This window comes from Megascapheus bottae, chromosome 3 (assembly GCF_031878675.1).
Source record: "Megascapheus bottae isolate mThoBot1 chromosome 3, mThoBot2.hap1, whole genome shotgun sequence".
Lineage (NCBI taxonomy): Eukaryota > Metazoa > Chordata > Mammalia > Rodentia > Geomyidae > Megascapheus > Megascapheus bottae.
Window position 1 is genome coordinate 89,573,637 of NC_143511.1, and position 22,773 is coordinate 89,596,409.

Genomic DNA, 22,773 nt, shown 5'->3' on the forward strand with positions numbered 1-22,773 from the left:
CGGTCAGCCCTGGGGGGAAACATGCTCCTGTCCAGTCTGCCGAGTGCCCCTCTCCTCCCTCAGCCCCTGCAAAGGGCAGAGCTGTGTCCTCCTAGCCAGAGCACCTCCAGAAGGGAGGTCTCGGCATGGGAACTCGGACCCATCCGTGGGTGACCAGCTCTGAGATCTCCCCCCTCCCCCCAGTCAAGACTCAGCCAGACAGGAGTCACCTGGTCTGGCTAGCCAAGGAGAGGCAAACCCAGAAGCTGGAAAAGGGGGAAAGTTGTGGCCTCCCTGCCCTCCGGGGGAGGGGCAGCCCAGGCCAGGGGGCTCTGGGAAGTGTTTAGTTTCGGCTGTGTTTTCCTCTTCTCCTTGGAACAGCTCTCCCGCCAGTTCCCTGGCCCCGTCCCGTGATCTCTCCCGGGCTGATGAGGAGGGGCTGGGGGTTCAGAGAACTTGCAGGGTGCCCTCTCCACTCTTCCCCGTGGAGAGAGACCTCCCGCCATCCAGAGAGGCTCGGAGTGCTCCATTCTTCCCTGGCAGCTCCCAGCTCCCCAGCAGGGGCAGACCCCTGACAGAGTCTGCTCAGACACTGGTAGAGCGGGAGTTGGAGCTGGAGCCAGCCGCAGCAGCCCTCTGCAGGGCAGGGCAGGGCGCTCTCCCTCCTGAGCCCCCACCCCCAAACATAGGATCCCAGCCCAGGTAACTACAGGGGGCTCAGGAGGAGGGGGCAGGTGGGGGCAGGCAGCACTGGTTAGCTATCAGGTACAGACTCAGACTCCGCCCGGGGGGCACGGGGGGGGGGGGGCCGCAGCCCCCCAAAGGCGCTGGCTCAACTCTGCAGGGTGCACAAAGGGCCGCTGTGTCCCGCGGGAGGAAAGTGCAGGCGGCTGCAGCGGCGCCGGGAGGAGGGCGGAGCCACCCGCACCGGGGAGTTGGGAAGGTGGGCCCTGCACTGGAAAGGCCTGGCCTGCAGTGCCCCCCACTGCAGAGAAGTTACCGGCCTGGCCCAGAGGCACCAGCCAGCTAAGAAGACCTACCTTCTGCCGCGGTGGCCGGCTGGCGGCCGACACTGCCCGCTCAGCCTGGCAGGGCAGACTCTCCGCACGCCAGCCCGCCCGCCAGCTGCTCCGGGAATGCAGCAAACGGAGCAGGAGCCCAGGGGTGGGGAGGGCTGAGGAGCTGGGCGAGGGGGGGGCAGAGAGCTGGGCGCTGGGCAAGGCGGCCGCAGCTCAGCTGCACCCAGGCCGGCTCTCCCGGGCAGCGCACAGCATCTCAATGAAGCGGCCGGATGCAGACAAACATCCAGGCAGCTCTGGGGGATGAATAGCCGCCTTTGATTTGGGAGCTGAAGTAAATGCCAGCTCCCAGCCCCGGCTTTAAAAACAGTGGCGCGTTGGTGCCAGAGGAATGCACGGCTCGGGTGTTGGTGCAAGACAGACTTTTGATGACTCACTGCAATGCAAACAAAGATGGCAGAAATACTGTACTGTACGTGGAGAAATGCTTCGCGGTGCCACAGCAACTGAGACAGCCTGGAAATTTATAGTGCAGTTTTGCATATGAATTACCCAGTAAACTGCCTGCCTGCCATCCCACACAGACCCAGTGTCAAAGCATTTAAACTATTCCAAACAGTCTGCAGGGCAGCAGAGCTGCCACCAGCTTAACTCTTCCAGGGGACTGGGGACTGGGCAAGGGGGCCCGGGGCCAGCAGGATGGACAGGGGGCAGCACAAGCAAGTCCTGCTGGGGAGGACGAGGGGGGCAGGTGAGAAGGCTGGTGAGAGGAGCGAACGGGAAGGGCCAGCACGCTGATGTCCCCTCCTCTCTTCCCATGGGGCCTGGGGTCAGGTTTCCTGCAGGCCACAGGTTCCAGGGTAGCAGGGCCAGTACCGAAAGTTTCCCCACACCACCCTCCCCTCCCATCTCTGCCCGGCAGTTTCTCCTGGCGGACCAACTTCTTGGTAAAGAAGCTTGAGGCCAACCCAAGGTTCCGGCGTCACGCTCTTATGGGGTCTTCTGGGAGGGGCAGAGGCACGGCCAGGAGACCCAGGGTACAGTGCATCACCTTCAGGCCTGCACCCTGGTGACCTTGCTTGTGCAGGCATCCTCCACCAAGTGACCCTCAGAAGCCCAGCAAGGACAGGGCCAGGCTAGGCTGGGGGAGGGGACAGGGTTGTTCAGTGACACACAGCATGGGGGGAGAAGGACCTCAGAGTCCCCTCGGTGGGTAAGCAGCTCTACCACAGGGGCACTCCTTGGCCTCTGCAATGGCCTTAGCCCACAGAAGGTGAGGTGGCCCTCCCAAGGGTGGGAGAGGGGACTGGGTCTGGACAGCACAAGGACCCTGGCCCCAGGGGGCCTCAGTGACCCAGGACTAGGCTGGCCGGCAGCCAGAGAGAGGACAGAGTGGGGACCATGCAGCCTGTCCCTTCCGCACAGCAGCCTCCTGGCCACACTGACATTCTGGCCTCTCCCTGGGAGGCCAGAAGACAGAGGTGTCTGGGATGCTCCTGGCTCCAGCCCACCTCAGGTAGGTGGGGGATGTCCACGACTTGCTATGAGCTGCCCAGGTGCCCAGCACTGGGGGCCAGAGCGGCGCAGCCAGAGAAAGGGCCATTATTCCTCCCGAAGGTGATGGGGCCGGGTGCGTCCCCGGGGACCCAGGACAACTGGTGTCTTTACTACCTTGTCCTCAGGCCACCTGTGCTGGTGCAGCTGGGCCTGCACCAGGCCTGGGAGAACCGGACGAGAGCTGGTTTTAGGTTGCTTTCTTAGAAGCCTCAGCTGGGGCGAGAACAAAGCTGAACTTTAGGAGAAAAGAATAAAATAAAGGTTTGGCTTTCGCTCCCAGGGCTGTGAAAGCAGGGTGAGCCAAGGTTAACACTCAGGCTGCAGCGGGCCCTGGGCCTAAATGGGCCGGGAGCTGGGGCCCAGGGACTGCCCAGGGGGCCGGGCTCCCAGGGCTCCAGGATACCCCCCCCCCAACGTATACTGGTGTCTCACCATGCTTAGTGAGCTCTTTGCTCTTCTGTGACTTGGTTTCCCCATCTCTTTGTTCTCCAAGCAAAGCTACCTACTCTGTTTCCCTCTCTGGTTGAGCATTCTTTATTCACCTCACGCATCTGCTGGCAAGTGGAAGCCCTCCTGCCTTTGCTTACCCCGAGCCATCCACAAAGCACTGCAATGAGGAACCTCCCCTCATAAGGCCCTTCAGAATAGAACACACCCACCTCAGACCCTGCTGCTATGGCAGTCTTGGGGCATCCCTGCCCCGGGCAGACCCTCCAAAATGTTTTCACAGACCATCCCAGAACAAGGAAAGGTGGATATGGGAATTTGTGGGGTCTTCTTTGGAGTCCCTCAGCTCAGGGGGGCTGAGGGCCAGTCAGCCCTGGGGAGCAGCATTATTCCCAGGTGAATGAGGGGGCATACACTGTGGGGGGGCGCACAGTGGAGGGACACACTGTGTGTGGCATGCTTGCACAGAGAGGCAGAGCAGGACCTGATAGGCAGAGCCACCCCTGTTCGAGTCCAGTCAGTCCCCAGGCAGGACTCAAGCACAGATCCCCTGCCAGCTGCATGGGAATCTGGACAGCACCTGGTCCTAACAGTCTACTTCTGCAGGAAGAAGCAGGTAGCTGCTCAGAGCAGGGAGAAGGCCCTCCCAAGGCCGTCCCCAAGGGCTGGGACAGGGGTGGGCTGGCCACAGAAGGAGCAGCACAGCCTAGACCTCCAGTCCACCTGGGCCCAGAGTCTGGAAGAACCTCCCCCAATGCCAATCCTAAGCTTCCCCAGCTCTAGCTGGGCAAGGACAGGGCACTGGAGGGACAGCATTTAGCATCTCCAGGATTGCTGTTAGCAGCGAGAGAAAGAGAGGAGAGATAAATTAAATTAAGTAAAATTATTTTGCAGGATTTAATTTTACCAATCTAATAAGAGGCTCTGAGCCTTGGTAAACGCCTAGCCATCACCCACAGCTGCAGGAGGGGGGGGCACTGCTCCAGAGACACTCTGGGGGAGACAGCCCCACCCCAGGGGTAGCCCTGAGAACACAGCCTCCTCAAGGGCTATGATGGGCTCATGAGGGGTGGAGCCCAGGGCACAATACACCTGGGCCAGAAGATACCGTGAGAGTGCAGGGCTCTAGGAACAGAGCACAGCGGGGTTTGCCAAGGACCACAACGGCGGAACAACTGCTTTCAACCATGGCACGGGCCCGGGTCAGCTCCGGCCCCCTCCTCCTCTCAACACACAAAGTTCCGTTCTGAACGACGGAAGCGAGCAGGGTCCCCAGGTTAACGTCCAGGGGTCCGGGCTGCTGGCGTGGGAGTCTCAAGTTCCCACAGGGCTGGGTCAGGCATCAGGCTTGGCCCTGAGGTTTGCATTAAACTTTTAAGACACCATCAGGCAGCCCCAAGCCTTGCTGCTAATGGACTCACACAAGGAGGGGGCAAGCAGAAATAAAAGCTGCAGGGCGAGGTCTTGCGGCCAGGAAGCCCACTCTCCTCTAGGTGGCAGAACTGATAAACGGAGGCATAGAGGTGCACCTCCCCTCCCCCCAGCTGAAACCTCTTCTCGGAACTGGAAGCCATTGGATTAGAACTTGCGCCTTGGACACGGGACTACATGCTTCCCGAATTCTTGCCACAGGTTGCTGGCCATGGAGGGCTGAGGTGAGTAAGCAGAGGGTCCGCTCCACAGGCCTTCCTAGGGTGAGAGACCCGGGCCCCCGTCCTGGGGTCAGCTGCAGAGGACAATCTGCTGGGCCTCTGGGGGGCACCGAGGGCCCAACATCAGGACAGGACCACGGTGTGACCTTGTAAGGACCTGTGCTCCACCAGAAGAGCAGAAGGCGCTGGACTGCTGATCTGAGGTCTCCAGCAAGGATGGCTCCCTGTACGGGCCCCGGGCGGTCTCCTCCCCGGACCACAGGCGTGGATCACACCAACCATAAAAGCTGATTTTAACTGCACTAACAAATGTTTGCCTGGAAGCCTCTCTCCCCCCGCCCCCCTCTTCTTCTAGGAGAAGAGCAATGTGCCAGAAATCTGCAAATTTAAGACTTGCCATCACCTATCCCCTTGCTGGCTTACACTCGTCCTCAGAGAGAGGGGACAAAATCGGCCCTCCAACCCTATCCCCACTGCCAAGGAGGACACCAACAGCCAAGTCCCACCAGCCTTGAGATGGCAGGGGTGGGGCGGGGCAGGCCAGCAGCTCCTCGCCCACCTGTCACCACCACAGGCCACCCCTCTAGCAGCTCTGCACCTGCAGGTCAGTGCTGCTTTGTCCCGTGTTTAAGGTCTGTGTAGCCTCGGCAAAGCCAGCTGAACTGGGGACACCGCTCTGCGGCAGCATGAGAACCCGCCCAGAGTCATTTACAGAAGCAACTGATCGTGCGGAGGCCGAGATGCCCGGGGTCTCCATCCCTGCAGGCCCGCCGCACCCCGGAGCCGTGGGATGCTCCCAGATGCAGCCCCACAGCCCCAGAAGGTTGCCCAAGAATGTAGGCAGTGTTTTGAGAAGTGCGACAACCTCCCTCACCCGTATTTGTAATTTAAATAATGACAACTTGAAGAGTGCCTCCCCTGGGCATCATTTACTCACTTAAAAAGCTAGCACCAGCTCCCATGCACTCTGCCCTCCCCCACTAAAGTTGGGGCTCCCTGCTCTCAGTCGGAGCGCAGGGGCAGCGGGCCCTCACCCAGTCCTGTCCGTGGTGGGCAGAGTGGAAGTCCTAAAGCAGCCTGTGACCTTGACCCTCAGCGCTGGTGGGGGAGGGGGTCCCCTGCTGCAAGGACGGGGGAGCAGGGAGGCGTCCAGCAGGCACGTGCTGGGCAGTGGGTCACCAACTCATTACAGACAGACACTTCCCCGCACACAATCGTTAATATTCATAGCTCTCCTCATCTGCATATCATGCCATAAATAGTTGGAGGCGAGGTAAGACACAAAGATCCCCTGCATTTCTAATTATGCTTAAAAATCGCATGTAAATCAGGCCGACACAGAAGCACCAAATCAGCTGGTGGCGAGGGAAAGGGGGGATGGTACCCACACCCCTCGCACACCTCTCCGTGGCCCCCGCAGCGTGGCTGCTGCCCACTGAGGCCAGGAGGACCCAAGCCAGATCTTGGGGACACAAACCTCACGGACATGTGCCTCCAGGAGGACGCCTTCTGGGCACCACCATAGGAACTCAAGGGCCACCTGCCAAGCTCTCCCGTCCTGCTGCTCCTGGCCGGATGGGCACAGCACCAAGCCAAAGCTCCCACCCTGCCTGGATGCCAGGTCCTGGAGGCCGGGGTTGGGGGGGGAGTGGGCACTGTATCCGAGGGGGGCTGGGCTCTCCACCTACACAAGGAGAGCCTAACTCTGGGGATATGCACACCTGGACTCAGACTTCTTCAACCATCGGATTTGATTTCCGTGGCAGGGAAGATTCCAGAATTCTATGCCCTTCCCTTTCTGGGGCAATGCCTGACGCTAAGCTCGGTGACAGAAAACCAGGGAGAAGCAAGAGAAACCTGGGCAGCCTTCCAAGCCCAGGATGAGAGGCCAGGGGTGGCCTGCTCCCCTAACTCCCCTAAGAAAGCAGCTCTGCAGGGGACACAGCTCAGGATGGAAGGCGCTGGACTGGGACAGGGCAGAGACTAGCCAATGTGACCGTACACTAGTGTGGCGCCAACATTCGTAACACAGGACACTGGTATGGCTGCTCCCCAGACTCCTGCACAAAGCTGGCACCGAGCAAGCCCCAGGCCAGGGCCCCAGCGAAGGGCAGCTCCCCGCCGCCACCCTCAGGGGCACCTGCCCCCACCTCCATCTCCATCCCTTGCTGGAGCAGCACGGGGCCTGCAGGGCTGAGCGGGAGGCCTGGGGCTGGACAAGAGACCACAATGGGTCTTGGATTCCTATCCAGGCCTGTCTGGAGCAAGTGCCAGAGGACACTCCAGGTCAGTCAACAAAGGCACAACTTGTGTGGAAGAAGCCTCAGGTGAGGTGGAGCTCCGGAGGAAGAGGAGCAGCGCATGCAGGAGGAGCAGAGGGGACTGGCCAGGAAGCTGGGCTGGGGGAGCAGACCTTGGTGAGGGAGCCGGCCGGAGGGACTCTACTCCAGGGCTGCAGGATCCCATTCGGGGTATGGCCCAGATACTTAGAGGCCAGCGCTTGTTGAGACCGCGTAGATGATAAAGGACAAGAGAGTCCCTCCTCCAACCAAGTGCGGAGGGCCAGCGGCAAACCTGACCATCACAGGTCCAGGTCCTCCGTGTGTGACCCCTCCTGCCCTCCCTGGGCCTCTGTGCCAGCAGTGCCCCTGCAGTGCCCCTGCTTCCCGGCCCCCAGCCCCCTGCACACCACCCTAGAAACCAGGCACACGTCCTGGCTGATCCTGCTCCGGTTCCTCAGCTAGGGATCTAACCTGATCTCAGGTCTGGGAGCGGGGTGTTGCACCCTGCTGCCACCTCAAGGGACCTGCAGGAGGCACAGGCCCAAGTGACACAGGGGTTACCCGCCTCGCTGCTGGAGAGGGAGGCAGGGAGAGGCCCGCTGCCCGCATCTGCCCTGGCAGCTCGCCCAGAACTATTTTTAAGCCCATTTACTAGAAATCCCACAAATTAAAGGAAATACGGATAACGCAGCACGAATCCTGGGGGCCGAATAAAAGCTGCACATAACGGTTCTCATGCTCTAGTGTAAGCGTATTAACCGCAAAACCCCGATCTCCAGAGCTCTCCTGCCGCTCCTGGGGGCCTGGCCGTGGAGACTGGGGAGCAGCTGGACCCGGCCTGGACCTGCTATAAGCTGAGCCTATAAAAGGTAATTACTGATATGAAAAATAAAGACCCATAAATCAAACTAGGGCTTTCACAACTTTATGGCTTGGGGAATTCCCTTAGCAAACCGTGGTGACCAAAGGCTCTTTCTGGCAGGCCCTCTCACAGCCCTCACCCATGTCAGCCCTCGGGGCTCCGTCCCCAGGGGAGAAGCCCCTCAGGAGCTTCCCTGGCCTCCAGCGGGTGTGGACAATGCCTTAGCCATTCGTGGTGACCCCGGGGCCGGAAGTGGACCACCCAGCGGGTGACCAGGACTTAAAAGATCAGCCATGGGATAAGTAGGGGTCCAAGAATCAGAACCAGGTCTGCTGGGTCCCAAATCCAGGGCCCTTCCAGGGGCCTCTCCACGACACTCACAGTCACCAGTCTGAAGGTCAACGTCAGGGCAGAGGACAGAAGGACACGGGTCACTCTTGAGCTCACTGGCCCTCACTATCCTCCTGGCACCCTGCCAGCCCCCCACAGGCCCTGCCCAGTCCCAGACTAAGGGAGACCAACAGTCTGCACACACACACAGAACGCTGCAGAATGGGCGCCCCCTGGCCTAAGGCCACCTGTCACATGTCACAGAGTGGGGCGAGGCCCTCTGGTCCCACTCAGAAGCTGCACAGACCTGGCCCCACCCTGCTCCTCTCCTCAGTACCCTAGGTCCCCCAGGGTCAGGGACCCAAAAGCTCACACTCTTCCAGATGCCAACCAGCCAGGCATGATGGACGGAGGAGGTTAAAGAGGGAGGACTGGGAGAGCAAGGCCAGCTTGGGATCCAAAGAAAACAACAACAAAAGCACCAGGGGGTGCAGGGAGGGTGGGGCCCCTCCCCTTACACCAAGGGTCATCCAGTGATGAGTCACTGTCTCCAGGGATGTCCCGGGCTTGTTAGACACCCGGCCTGGGAGGTGGTCCACGCGTGTCCCCCCCCCATCAGCAACCTGACTGTGTGCTGTACTCAGGGCACGGGTCTCAACGCAATCCTCCTGCCTGGGCCTCCTGAGGAGCCAAGCTGTAGGTGTGTGCGCCCTGCCCAGCCTGCAGGGTGACTTCCTGAATGCCCACTTGGGCTTGTCTGCAGAGCAGCAGGGCAGCAGGCAGCAGGGAGGCCAGGCTGCCCTCTCACGCCTCCCTGTGACCGCAGACAGCGCCATCTGCAGCCTTCTTTGTCTCCCTTACGGTCTATTTTCTTCCTGAGGATGTTTTCGTTTCTGGTCGATGGCCAGCTGTGAAGCTGTGGCTCCTCCCTGCCACTCTCAGGACCAGTGTCCTGGAAGAGGGGTCCAGTATGGCCCCCAATATCCACCTTCCACCGCAGGGGACGAGCCCCCAAGGGGAGCTGGGCTGCTTCCCACTACCTGCCATGCAGCTCCTGGCCCCACACACCCGGAGCAGAGACCTAGTAGAGAGACGTGGCTCCCCCGGCCCCTCCTTCCCTTCCTCAGGAAGGTATTTTGACTAGAAACAACATCTCTTTTTTCTTTTTGCCAGCCCTAGGCTTGAACTCAGGGCCTGAGCACTGTCCTTGGGCTTTCCTCGAGGCTATTTTTCTACCCCTTGAGCCACAGCACCCCACTTTCCTCTTTTTCTATGTATGTGGTACTGAGGAATCGAACCCAGGGCTTCATGCATGCTAGGCAAGCACTCTACCACTAGGTCACACTCCCAGCCCAGAAACATCTCTTAAAGAGCCAGGATCTGGCTGGCAAGTAGATTAAGAGTTGGGTTCTGTTTTATGCCACCGGTGCTGGTCTTAAACTCAGGCTCTACACCCTCCCGTGGCTTTTACGACGTTAATAGCTGGCACTCTACCACTTAAACTGTGCCTCCAGTTCTGGCCTTTCGCTGGCTTACTGGAGAGAAGGATGTGGTGATTGTGTCTGCCCAGGCTGGTCTGAACCTCCGTTCTCAAATCTCAGCCTCCTGAGTAGCTAAGCTTATGGGCTTAAAGAGGTTTTAAGACTACTGTCAAGGGTTGGGAGTGTGGCTGAGAGGTGAGGAGTGCCCGCCTGGCAAGTGCAAGGCACTGCGTTCACACCCTGCTAGCAGGGCACAGCTTCATCCCCATCCGGCCCAAGGCTGACTTGAGCTGAGCAGCAGAGACTTCATTCAAAACAATAAAAAACCACGCCGCACACAAAGATGCCCCTCCTCAGAATAGCAGGCGTCTCCTCACCCCTTAACCTGGGAGGGAAAATTGTCCATCGTTTGCTTTTCTCAGGACGTGGGCTGGAAGTGCTCCCCAAGTCCCAGCCCCAGCCCCATTGCCTGCGGGAAGGCCAGCTTACCCCCATTCTACTTCAGTGTTCTCGTGGAGGCTGGACCGTGGTCCATACGGAACACAGACAAAAAGCAAGCAGATGGAGGGACGGCAACACTGCACACAGACAAAGACCTGGCACTCAGAAAATCCTAAGAATAATCACCAAGTGCAACATGACCGCAAACACGTAAGACCAACACCACGGAACAACCAAACACAACTACAGAGCCTTTCACTGAACAACTCCATCCCAATCACACTGACAACAACAAGGACAATGTTCTTAGGAGTCCATGGAACACAATGGAAGCATAAAACTCAAACCCTGCGGCAGGAGCATGGCCTAACGGGAGAGTGCTCATCTAGCATGCAGGAAACCCGGGGTTCGATTCCTTAGTACCACATACACAGAAGAAAAAAAGCCAGAAGTGGTGCTGTGGCTCAAGTGGCAGAGCACCAGCTTTGAGCAAAAAAGTGTCCAAGGACAGTGAGTGCCCAGGCAGGGGGCCGGGGGGACTTAAACTCTGAAGATGGTAAAACTGCTGAATAACTAGAGAGCGGGCCGGGAGTTTGGCCTAGGGATAGAGTGCTTGCCTAGCATGCACGAAGACCCAGGGTTGATTCCTTGGTACCACATGCATAAAAAAAAGCCAGAAATGGTGCTGTGGCTCTAGTGGTAGAGCTCTAGCCTTGAGAAAAAGAACGCAAGGTCCTGAGTCCAAAGCCCAGGACTGGCAAAAAAAAATTAATAGTAATAATAATAAATTCTGAATAACTGGAGAGATAGGCATAAAGGGAAGCAGGTGTTGAGGTGGGAGGCCCGGTGAGGATGGGATCCTCTGAGGCAGCCACACGCTCAGCACAGCCCCTGAGGAACATGCAGGCTAGCTGGATGGGTGACTGGCTCCAGTTATCCCGTGCATCCCTGACACAAAAACAGACTCAGGGCTAGGCATGGCAGTTCAAGTCTATAATCCCAGCTAACTTGGGGGGTAGAGATCAGGGGATAAAAACTTGAGGCCAGGGCTGGGAGTTTGGCCTACTGGTTAAAGTGCCTGCCTAGCATGCATGAAGACCCAGGTTCGATTCCTCGGTACCACATACATAGAAAAAAGCCAGAAGTGGTGCTGATGAGGCTCAAGTGGTAGAGCTCTAGCCTTGAGAAAGTCCAAGGACAGTGCTCAGGCCCTGAGCTCAAGCCCAGGACTGGCAAAAAAAAACAAAACTTGAGGCCAGCCTGGATATGGAAGAGTTCTTGGGACTCTTTCTCAGCCTCAGCTGACAGCGGTGGGTATGTTATCTGCCTATCATCCAAACAACAGAGGGACACACACAGAGGAGGGCCACAGCCAAAGCCCACTCAGGACATACTATGAGACCCTATCTCAAAAATACCAAGCCTAGCCCAGTGCTGGTGGCTCATGCTGGGCCTCCTAGCTACTCGGGAGGCTGAGATCTGAGGATCACAGTTCAAAGCCAGCCCAGGCAGGAAGGCCCATGAGACTCATCTCCAGTTAACCGCCAGAAAACTGGAGGTGGCACTGAGCTCAAAGGGGTAGAGAGCTGGCCTTGAGCAAGAGCTCAGGGACAGCGCCCAGGCCCTAAGAAAAGGAAGGAAAAAGGGAAGGAAGGGGGAGAGGGAGGGAAAGAGAGACAGTGCCAGAGAAGGAAAAAACTAAACATCAAAACCACAGGGGGCCGGGAGCATAGCCTAACACGTGTGAAGCTTGGGTTCCATTTCTTGGTATCACATACTCAGAAAAAGCCAGAAGTGGAGCTGTGGCTCGAGTGACAGGGTGTTAGCCTTGAGCAAAAAGTGTCCAAGGACAGTGCCCAGGCCATGAGTTCAAGTCCCAGGGCTGGAAAAAAAAATGAGGGGCAGGAACATAGTCCAGCGGCAGACTGAATACAGTGCACAGAACCAGGCCCAGGGTGCCATGGAGGGGGAAGGGTGCCGTCGGGAGAGGGACAGAAAAACAGATACCAAAGAGCTGGAACATTCATCCAGCATTTCGGCAAACAGCATTAACATAGGACCCAGCAATCCCACCCCTAGGCAAGCAGCCAAGACAAATGGAAACAGAGCCGCACAAAAACTAATGGTGCATTCCTAGAAACATTATTTACAGTAGTCAAAAGGTGGAAATAACCCAAATGTCCATCAAGTAGCCAATGATTAAATAATATGTGGAGAAGCCAGACAATACCATATTGCTTGCAGTGAAGATGAAAGAAACCCCAGCACACCCTGCATCGTGGAAGAATGTCACAAATATCAAGAAAAAAGCCAATCAGGGGCCGGCAGTGTGGCCTAGTGGTAGAGTGCTTGCATAAGGCCCTGGGTTCAATTCTTGGTACCACATACATAGAAAAAGCCAAAGGGTAGTGCTGTGGCTCAAGTGGTAGAGCTCTAGCCTTGAGAAAATCCAAGGACAGCGCTCAGGCCCTGAGTTCAAGCCCAGGACTGGCAAAAAGAAAAAAAAAAAGGTAAGTGGTTGGCCTAGAGCCAGTAGCACTGGGCAAGAAGGCTCAGGAAATGGGAAGGACTGAGAGAGAATATGGCCTTGCTTTTTACTTGATTGCACAACTCTGAATATACTAAAACCACTAAAAACATATGGTACGTGAATGATGCCTGGATGGATCGATTTTATGGTATGTGCATGTCTCAAAAAGAAAAAAAAAACACTACAGTTAAAAAAATAACTGCAGGTAAACACAAGTAAAATCTTGAAAATTCAAGTGGCTCATAGAAAATGCAAGAAAAAAATTGAAAAACTAAAGACAGAACAAGTAAGAGCAAAAAATAAAATAAAATGGCAGATTTGCCAGGCAGGCAGCTCACACCTGTGATCTAGCTACTCAGCAGTCAAGATTCGAGATCGCGGTTCAAAGACAGCCAGAGAAAGAAAGTCTGTGGGACTCTTACCTCCAATAACTACCAGAAAACCAAAGCAAAACTGTAGCTACGGTGCTAAGACTGCTAGCCTAGAGCACAAAAGTTCTGGGACAGTGCCCGAGCCCTGAGTTCAAGCCCCATAACCACTCCATACCCCCCCCCAAAAAGCCCCCAAATTAATGATACAGAAATCATGGGGTAAACCTAGAAGTCACACAGAGCAGTAAGAAGAAAAAAAAGTCCACACAGAAGTGGAGCTGCATGAGGAAAACGTGCCTGAAATCAGTCCCGTGAGCTCCCATCTCAAGACACTACGGGGAAAGCAAACAGAAAGAAGGAAAGAAAGGAGCAAAATCAAAATTGAAAACAAAAAATCTACAAAACTGAAATAAGAAAAATAGTAAGGGGGGGGGGAATCAGTGACCCAAGAGATGTTTTTGTCCGTGTGTTGCTCAGAAAAGTAGAAATGAAAATTCACTAGCAAGACAAAAAAAAAAAAAAAATAAGAAAACAGGAGGCTGGATGCCAGTGGCTCATCCCTGTAATCCTAGCTACTCAGGAGGTAGCTGAGATCTGAGGGTTGAGATTCAAAGCCTGCCTGGGCACAAAAGTCCATGAGACTCTTATCTCCAACCAACCACCAGAAAACCAGAAGTGGCGCTGTGGCTCAAGTGGTAGAGAGCTGGCCTTGACCAAAACACACCCAGGGACAGAGCCTAGGCCCAGAGTTGAAGCCCTAGGACTGGCTCGAATACCCACACCATACTTCTAAATTCAAATGGCTTCTCTGGAGAATTCTATGAAATATTTAAAGTGATTGACAAAGACCACTTACAGCAAAATGAAAATCACAAACTAACATTATGCAGGAACACACACACACACACACACACACACACACACACGAGTATTACACAAAATGTTAATAGAGAAGTATTTAAAAAGAATTACATACCAAGATCAAGTAAGACGCTACTAATGAAACTCTCCAGTTTCAAGCGAGAGAACTTAAAAAAAAAAAACATAAAAAATTATGTAATGCAAAACAGTATCTGACTAAGTACGACATCCACCAGAATAAAAACTCAACAAGTGGGAAAGAGGAGAGAGCCAGGGATTGTGGTACTTCTGGGGGTCCCAGCTACTCAAGAGGCTGCGTAAGTTCAGAAGTTTGCAAACCGCCAGGGCCGGCCAGGGCCACACAAGGCAAGACTCCCTCCCCACAAAAGACAGAAAGACGGTGCACCAGCCCGGGGCAAAGGGGCAACCAAAGCAGTCACAGACCTACTCAGGGAATCACCAGACTCAATGTAAAACTCCCACAACCAACAAGGTCATGTCAAGGTCACAGGCCACACAATTTCATTATTACATTCCAACATGACAAAAAAACTAATGACATAGGGGCTGGGAGTTTGGCCTAGTGGTAGAATGCTTGCCTAGCATGCAGGAAGACCCAGTTTCCATACTCAGGCCACTGAGATCCAAGGATCAAGGTTCAAAGCCAGCCCAGGCACAAAAGGACCTGAGATTCTTATCTCCAATTAACCTCCAGGAAATGGGAAGTGGGGCTTGGCTGGAAGATAAGGTGGTAGCCTTGAGCTAAAGGGCTCAGGGACAACGCCCAGGCCCAGGGGTAGGGTGGTAGACTTGAGCAGAGGAGCTCAGGGACAACACCCAAGCCGAGAGTTCAAGCCCCATGACCCACAAAAAAAAAAAAAGGAAAAAGAAAAAGAAAAAGCCAGAAGTGGTGCTGTGGCTCAAGTGGTAGACAGCTAGCCTTGAAAAGGGCCAAGGGCAGTGCTCAGGCTCTGAGTCCAAGCCCCACGACTGGCAAAAAACAATACCAAAAAAAAACTAATGACATAATGCCACTGACAATCATTCAAAAAGAAAGCAAGGGGCCAGGTGAGGTGGCTCTCGCCTGTCATCCTAGCTACTCACAAGGCTGAGATCTGAGGACCAAGGTTCAAAGCCAGCCCATGCACAAAAGGACCTGAGGGCTGGGAGTTTGGCCTAGTGGTAGAGTGCCTACCTAGCATGCATGAAGACCCGGGTTCGATTCCTCGGTACCACATACATAGAAAAAAGCCAGAAGTGGTGCTGAGGCTCAAGTGGTAGAGCTCTAGCCTTGAGAAAGTCCAAGGACAGTGCTCAGACCCTGAGCTCAAGCCCAGGACTGGCAAAAAAAAAAAAGGACGCTTATCTCCAATTAACCTCTAGACAACGGGAAGTGAGGCTTGGCTCAAGGGTAGGGTGGTAGCCTTCAGCTGAAGAGCTCAGGGACAGCGCCCAGGCCCAGAGTTCAAGCCCCATGACCACCACGACCATCACCCCCGAAAGAAAGAAAGGACCTCATGTGAAGCAAAGGAAGCATGTCGATGTGGAAAACAGCAGCATTCAGGTGGAAGAAATCAAGACTGAAATATATGGAGAGACACATAGTGTTCGAAAGACACCAGTTCTGACGCAGGTCTAACAGGGCTCCTGTCAAAATCCACCAAGACTTTTGGGAGAGATAAGATGATTCTAAAACTTGTGATCTAGGCTGGTGACAAGCCCTGTGGTAGAGGGCTCTGATTTCACAGGTCAGGCTTTACCACAAGACAACCCAAGCACAGACGGCCTGGTCTAAGCAGGTTCAGCCGTGTCTGTGAGCATGTAGACAGACACACGTGTGAGCCTGCGGTGTGCGTGACCATGTGTGTGGTGTGTGGCCCTGTGTGTGGCTTATGTGACTGATGATACAGCGGTGGGGTAACGTATGCACACACATGTGCAGATATGCACATGACATGTGGTACGGTGTGTGCATGTTTGCTGAAGATACTGTGATATATCATGTACACGTGAGTATGGTGTGCAGGTGTACACATCCCCGTGAGTATGTGGCACACACTGTGTGCATGTGCCATGTAAAATGCGCAAATGCATGCACTGTACACTAATGCATCTATGAGGCATGTTCTATGACAGACATGTATACACTTGTCAACGCATATACATGACTTAGGGCACGTGTGTACAAGTCTTAATGCATGTACACTGAGGTGTATGAGGTATACCGGAATGGCTGGGCCACGCATGCCTGTGCATGCATAGAGTACACACTTACTATGTGTGCATGTGTAAAACATAGGGCACCTGTGCCGTGCATGTACAGGCAAGACATAGACATGCATGCATCCACTTTATCCATGTGTTTGAGGTACCTGTGTGGTACACATGCTCCTGTATCCCATGTGTGAAGCATACTGTACATGTGTTGTTGGTAAATATATACGTGTGTCACATGCACAGCTGTGCATGTCTTACACATATGATGTACAGTGTATTTGTGCGCATGGGTAAAACATGTGGACATGCACGTGTCTCGTGTCGTATGTTCTGTTGTGCACGTGTCTATGCACGTGCGTGTGGATACTTGAGTGTACACACACGTGCAACAGGACAGCGTGCTCCTGGTCACCAGTTGTGCAGGACAGTGGGTCCCCTCACCTTTGTGGTTTCCTTACCCCTTCTGGGAGAGAGAAGTCCGCTCAGTAGTTAAAGAGAGATGCAGGATGAAAGGGAGACCCAGCGGGAGCTGTGGGGACGGGAAGGTGACCCCGGGAGGAAGCACATCAGAGCACAGCTTTGTGTCAAGGGAGGCAGCTTTGTCCCCGGCGCCCTGGGACGGCACCAGAGTAAGCGAGTGCACAGGAGATAAAAGACTCACCCGGATGAATGGAAAATTGTAGGCGGTGTGCAGAGAGCTTTACTAGTCGTGGTCATAATACACACAAGTCCAGAGAGCCTCTGTGAAAGTGCGCATGTTCCCGGGAGCCCTGCTTGGAGGGGTGTGTCTGTGCCCCACCGCGCGTGGACTGGGTCATCACATCCACGTGCAAGCTGTTAGACTGTGACTGGTGAAGCTGGGAGTGGTGTCCACACCTGCAACCCCAGTTCCTGGGAAGAGGAGAACCACAGGACAAGGACAGAATGGGATATGGTAGCTGGCATCTCTTAGCTACTCAGGAGGTGGAGATCTGAGGTTCTCAGTTCGAAGCCAGCCCCAGCAGAAAAGTCCCCGTGAGACTTATTTCCAATTAACCACCCAAAACTAGAAGTGGCGTCGTAGCTCAAGGTGGTAGAGCGCTAGCCTTAAGCAAAAGGGCTCAGGGACCGTGCCCAGGCCCTGGGTTCAAGCCCCACAACTATGAAAACAAAAACAAGTACAAGGACAGGCTCCGCAACACAGCGAGGCCCCACGACGAACGAGGCCAGCTGGTCCTAGGAGACAGCGCGTGTGTGGAACACGAGGTGGCAACAGGGTGATCCCCATCCAGAGCCACGGCCACCCACCGCGTCGCGTTCCAGACCTGGCCAGTTAGAAAGTCAAGGTTCTTCCCTCACAAGGCAAGTAGGTTGTTCCAGCAGAGCTGGCGATTTCCAAGGTCATCTAGAATAACAGCCATTTGCTCCCATGAGGAACTCACAGCCCTCCGCTGTGGCTACCCATGTCACCCTCCCCAGGCAGCCTCAAACGCAGCGGCAGGAAACACCCAGCACACGCTTGACAATCCCATCCTCCTCCACGCCTCCAGGACCTCCATGCTCCAAGGGCCAAGCAGCGACGACTGGGGCCGGCTCACTCTAGGCTGCAGGAGCCTGGGCCGCAGCAAGACCCCCAGAGGAGACCACGCAGAGGCAGAGCGGCCATGAGCACCAGTCGGGCCACAGGCCACTCCAAACTGCAAGCCACATGAAAGAAACCGTCTGTCTGTGGTCCACGGTGGCTGCTGCACGCCTGAGCCTGCCGGCCTGAAGTGGGGGGCCCTGGGCTGGGCAATGGAGAACACCCATGTCCAGTGCTGCTGTTGGTGTTAAGAAGACTGTCACAGCTCAACGGAGGGGACAAGGCCACGGGATGCCTGCTAGTCCAGCCAGAACGCTTTCAGGGGCTGAGCAGAAGCAGAGCCGATGGGAGATCTCACCTCTCCACAAAGCCAGCGGACCCCGCACACTAAAGGGGGGCTCTGTGCCACAGCAGCTGCTACACGCAAGGCCTGGGGATGCAGAGACCACTCAGGCCCCTCCTCACCCCACGGCCCTTCCCTCTCACCCCCTCATGCTGAGGCCACTGTGAGGGTCCCCGTGGCACGTGAAGCACGCGGAATCCCAGAGATCACACACTTTGGCACCCTTGAGTCCCAGCACTGGAGAGCAGGAGAGCCACGTCCTTCACACCTGAGGAGCAAGGGGGGGACAACACTCCCCTCCACAGCCCGTGTGTGAACCCCACTGCACACTTCCCTGCATTGAGAAGCCCGTACCTGGGACCCAACGTCCAATCCATCTCCGAGCTTCCAGGAGAACAGCCAGAGAGGGAGGTGCTGGCTGCGGCCACCCACGGAGCCCACGAACAAACAGTGGGCCACCCAGCCTGCTCTTCAGCCTGTCGTGTCTACGACCACCAGGAGACATGCCGTGAAGTTATCAAAACTGGAGGTGCGCGGCTGGAGGCAGCGGGGGCCTCCTTCCCCGGGAATGAAGAGCAGCCTCTGGGGATGCTGTTTAACAGGACTGTGCCCACCGTGGGATGGGCCCTGATCTTTCTACTCACAGAACCAGGGGAGTCTGGGACTAACTTCCCATTACGGCCTGACAGCCTCTCCATCTCTCCCCCATCTCCCCTCTCGGTCTCCCGTAGTTCTGGGGTTTGAGTTTTGACTTGCTAGGCAGGCCTTCCACTGCTTGAACCACACTTCCTTAAACCATGATAAAAAACCAAATCACGGAATACTGTTGGGCACAATCACGAAGTCCTGGTTTGTCGACAGCCTGGATGAACCTTGAAGACATGATGCCGTGACAGAAGACAGACTTAGAAGAGAACGTTCCACAGGACCCAGGAGTGGCCAGCTCCTCAGAAACAGGACTGCCAGGGGCTGGGCAGGGCTTGGGGAGGCGGGGGAGTATTTAATGCACACAGAGCTTTAATGTGTGTGTGTGTGCGCACGTGTGTGCATGTGCACACACCCTGATACTAAAGCTTGAACTCAATGCCTAGCACACTGTCCCTGCGCTCTCTTGCTCATGGCTAGTATTCTACCGGTGAAGCCACAGCTCCATTGTCAGCTGGGTGTGGCTAACTGGAGATGATTTTCAAGGGCTTTCCCTACACAGACTGATGTTAAAGAGTGACCTGCAGATCTCGGCCTTCTGAGGGTGAGGATTACAGGCGTGAGCACACATCCAGCTTGTTTTATGATCATGATGTTCAGCTTGTCTTTGACCAAGCCACGTACCCGTTTCTTCCAAAGCAGTGGGCTGTGGGTGGAGTCAGTGGCACAGTACATGACCAGCACCCGGCAAGCCCAGATCCTATCCCAAGCACTCAACAACTGTGGTGGAGAGGATGGGGGGCCAAGGTACCCTTATCCAGGGCCAGGTGCACCCCATTTTACAGTGTACCCCATGCCTGGCCCACCTGCCTGCAAGCCAGACTTGCGTACGCCAGTCCTACCAAACTCAACGTGCAGCTTTAGTCGAGGAGGCAGCATGAGTGAAGCAGCCAAACACGGTGACGAGGCCCCACCCCAGCCATGTGAAGGCTGAGTCTCGGGCTCAGTGAAAGGCCCACAGAGGGAGAAACTGAGGCTTGCTGCCACCAAACCACATCTGGATGCAGAGATGCAGAGGGGCGGTGAGATGCAGGCACAGAGGAGCCAGGTCAGCCCAGGAGGGAGAAACTGAGGCTTGCTGCCACCAAACCACATCTGGATGCAGAGATGCAGAGGGGCGGTGAGATGCAGGCACAGAGAAGCCAGGTCAGCCCAGGGCTGGGCAGAAGGCGCAGAGGCTGCTGCAGGGTGGCTGGGGTGGCTGGGACGCCCTCGGCCCTGCACTGCCCTGCTCAGGATCACGCGATCACAAGGTCTGGCTCTGGCCTTGTTCGGGCCCTGGGCCAGCGGCCCTGGAAGTCACTGCTGTGGAAGCCACCGGAGGCTCTAACACAGCACCTGTCCCAGGGGAGCAGGCGTTCCCACCACTGTCACCGCACACTGCCACCGCGGCCGCACCTCTCCCATTCCCACACGGTTCCCAGGGGAGCCCAGAAGGTAAATATGTTAATTTGACTTCAATCACAGCTTTAGAAAAAAAAAGCACACACGCTCTATCAGTTGGAGCGCAGATGCTAGAAACCACTCACATGCATATACACCCCAACCCAGCTCCTGCCCCGGAGACAGGGCCACAGAGCAGGACCTCCCCCAGCCAGACAAGCCGCAGACAAGCAGGGAGGGGCCCAGCCCCACCAAGCCCGCCAGCACCCATCCCTGTGGCCCAGGGCAGTAGGCCCTGCCATCCCCCTGGGACAGCCACCATGTCCCCATGCACAGAGCTCCAATCTCAGGACCCATGTGCCAGCTGGAGCCACTGGGTGGAATCAGAGAAGGGAAGCCAGCGGTGCACTGTAGAGACTGAGCCCCCACCACTCAGAGAGGCCAAGGGGACATGGCCGGGGAGCAGCCTGAGGTGGGGCCCAGGCCATCACCTACCCCACAACTCCAGCTGTGGCCCCCGTCCAGGCCTGTGACGATGACATGCGAAGCTACGTCCACACAATGTAGAGAGGCCACCTGGCCCTCAGAGTGGCCCAAAGGCCACCGGGAGGTGGACTCGCTCCCCTCCCCCACCCTGAGGAGCTGCCATCCCAGACCTGACCCGCACAGCCAGTGACATGACCCAAACTCAGAATGTGGATGCAGGTGGGCAGGGGTCTGCAGCCTCTCCCGTGCAGAAACCTCTGGAGCCAGCAGGCAGACAAGAGTACCTGGAATCCAGGACCCGAAATGCGATGAATGCCAGGAGGGCCAGTCACACGAGTGCTGCCATTGTCCAGGAAAAACCTGGGTGGCAACAAGAGAACCCAGATGCCAGCCAGGGTTGGGGGCCAGAGCCAAACAACTCCACACCATGAGCTACCCTGGGCCAGCACAGAGCCGCACCCTGAGGACACACCACCACATTCCAGGACCTCTGTGTCACCACACCGTGCCAGGTACAGCGCACCCCCCACCCTGGGAAGGTCAGCCAGGCCTAGGGCAGGCCCTGGCCTCCCTCATGGCCCTGTCTCTGCTCCTTCTGAGGGGGTCCTGGACGCCCACCCCCTGGGCTGCTCCACTAAGGATTAGTATGGAGGCACGGTCCATCTGAGGAGGAACCAAAGCCATGCAAGAAAACCTGGGATGCAAGGGAGGAGTTCTGGCTACGGCCCAGTCCACCCCGGGGCTGAGGACCCACGGCCCCGCCGGGCTTGTCCTTCCCGGGGCTACTCAGACACAGTGATGGCTGCCCTCCAGGACCAGGGAACAAACAGGCAATATCAGGTCACGGGAGGGACTGGGAGGGTGGCGGGGAGCCAGCCCACTGCCTGCTGGAGTCCTGCTGTCTTCACACTGCCTGACCCTCCCCAGCCCCCACAGCAGCAGCCTGCATGCCAGGCACCTGTGGAACAGCAAGAAAATCTCCAGAACCAAGCCATCGCTAGCCCCAACTCCCTAACACGCTGCCCTGCAGTGTGACAACATGGTCACCCCAACTCCCCAGGGCTTCGTTTCCCCTTTTGCGACAGCGGGGAGGGGGGAGTAGCTGACCTTCGGGCCTGGGGACCATCATCACGACTCCCTGCAATGCTGGAGCTCAGGGCTCAAGGAGGAGCCTCCTATTCTGCCTCTCCTAGCGCCTTCCCCTGGGGGGACACTGGGCGTGGCCAGTACCCTGGGTTCCAACTCACAAGGACAGGGAAGGCTCAGATGCCAAGTTCAAGTGCCAGATCTGCCCTGTCTGTCAATGGCCTTGGTCAGTGGCATGGCTGCAGATGGTCAGGCTGGCTTGCCTGTCCCTGCCCGTCCCAGGCCAGGGGGCAACATCCTGGAGAACTCCATCTTAGAGGCCCCACAACTCAAAGGAGCCAGGCCCTTAGCAGGTGCTTCTGAGCTGCTGGAGACCCACGGCTGCCCCCACTGTGCAGTGCCAAAGCACCTCTCCTGGACACACCCAACCCCCAGCCCCGCTGCAGCCCAGCCAGCCTGGAGCCTCGCTGGATGCAACGGAGACCCTCAAAGCTGCATGGCCACCCCTCCCCACCGGGGTTTGCTTCCTTCCTTCTCAGAAGGAGAAACAGATGCAGACGTCACACACTTAGAGACATCCAGCCTCCAGACCCATGTGCCAAATGAAGCTCTGTTCTTGACTGTCACCCAGCCTTGGGCATCCTGTGATGGCAACAGAAAGCGGGGAGACAAAGGCCATGTGGCAGCAGAGTCCGGAGCGATGTCATCTGATGGGGACAGGGGCCAAACACCACCAGGGTAGCAGCACAGCCAGAGCAGGACCCTCCCTACGAGCCTGGGGGAGGGGGCCCTGCCGCCCCTGGACCTCTAACTTCTGGCCTCCAGCACTATGTAAGAACAGTGAAGTTTCCAGTCCTACCACGGTGGCCCCCGGATGCCATTAACCCCTGCCCTGACCACACCGCCCGGGACCACTGCCTGGACCCACCAGGTTACCGGCGATACTGTCAGTCAAGAACCAAGGTGGCCCTGGTAGCTCCGATGACAGGAGATGGAGGAGCCGTGACAAGACAGGACTCCCCACTCATCACTGTCAGGAGTGGGGGCAGAGTGAGGCAGAGTCCACCCACCATCCAGTGCTCTGAGGGAAGGGAAGAAGCAGGGGCAGCACAGCGCCACAGCACCTGCCTGGCTCAGATGGCACTGCCTGTAAACTGCCCTACCATGTCCCCAGAACCGT

The 22,773-nt window shown here is 56.5% G+C and overlaps 1 protein-coding gene across 2 annotated transcripts in view; it reads right to left on the bottom strand.

Moving 5' to 3' along the window:
* Nacc2 (NACC family member 2) overlaps positions 1-22,773 on the bottom strand; it is a 55,486-nt gene that overhangs the window by 24,532 nt on the left and 8,181 nt on the right. The window lies entirely within an intron of this gene.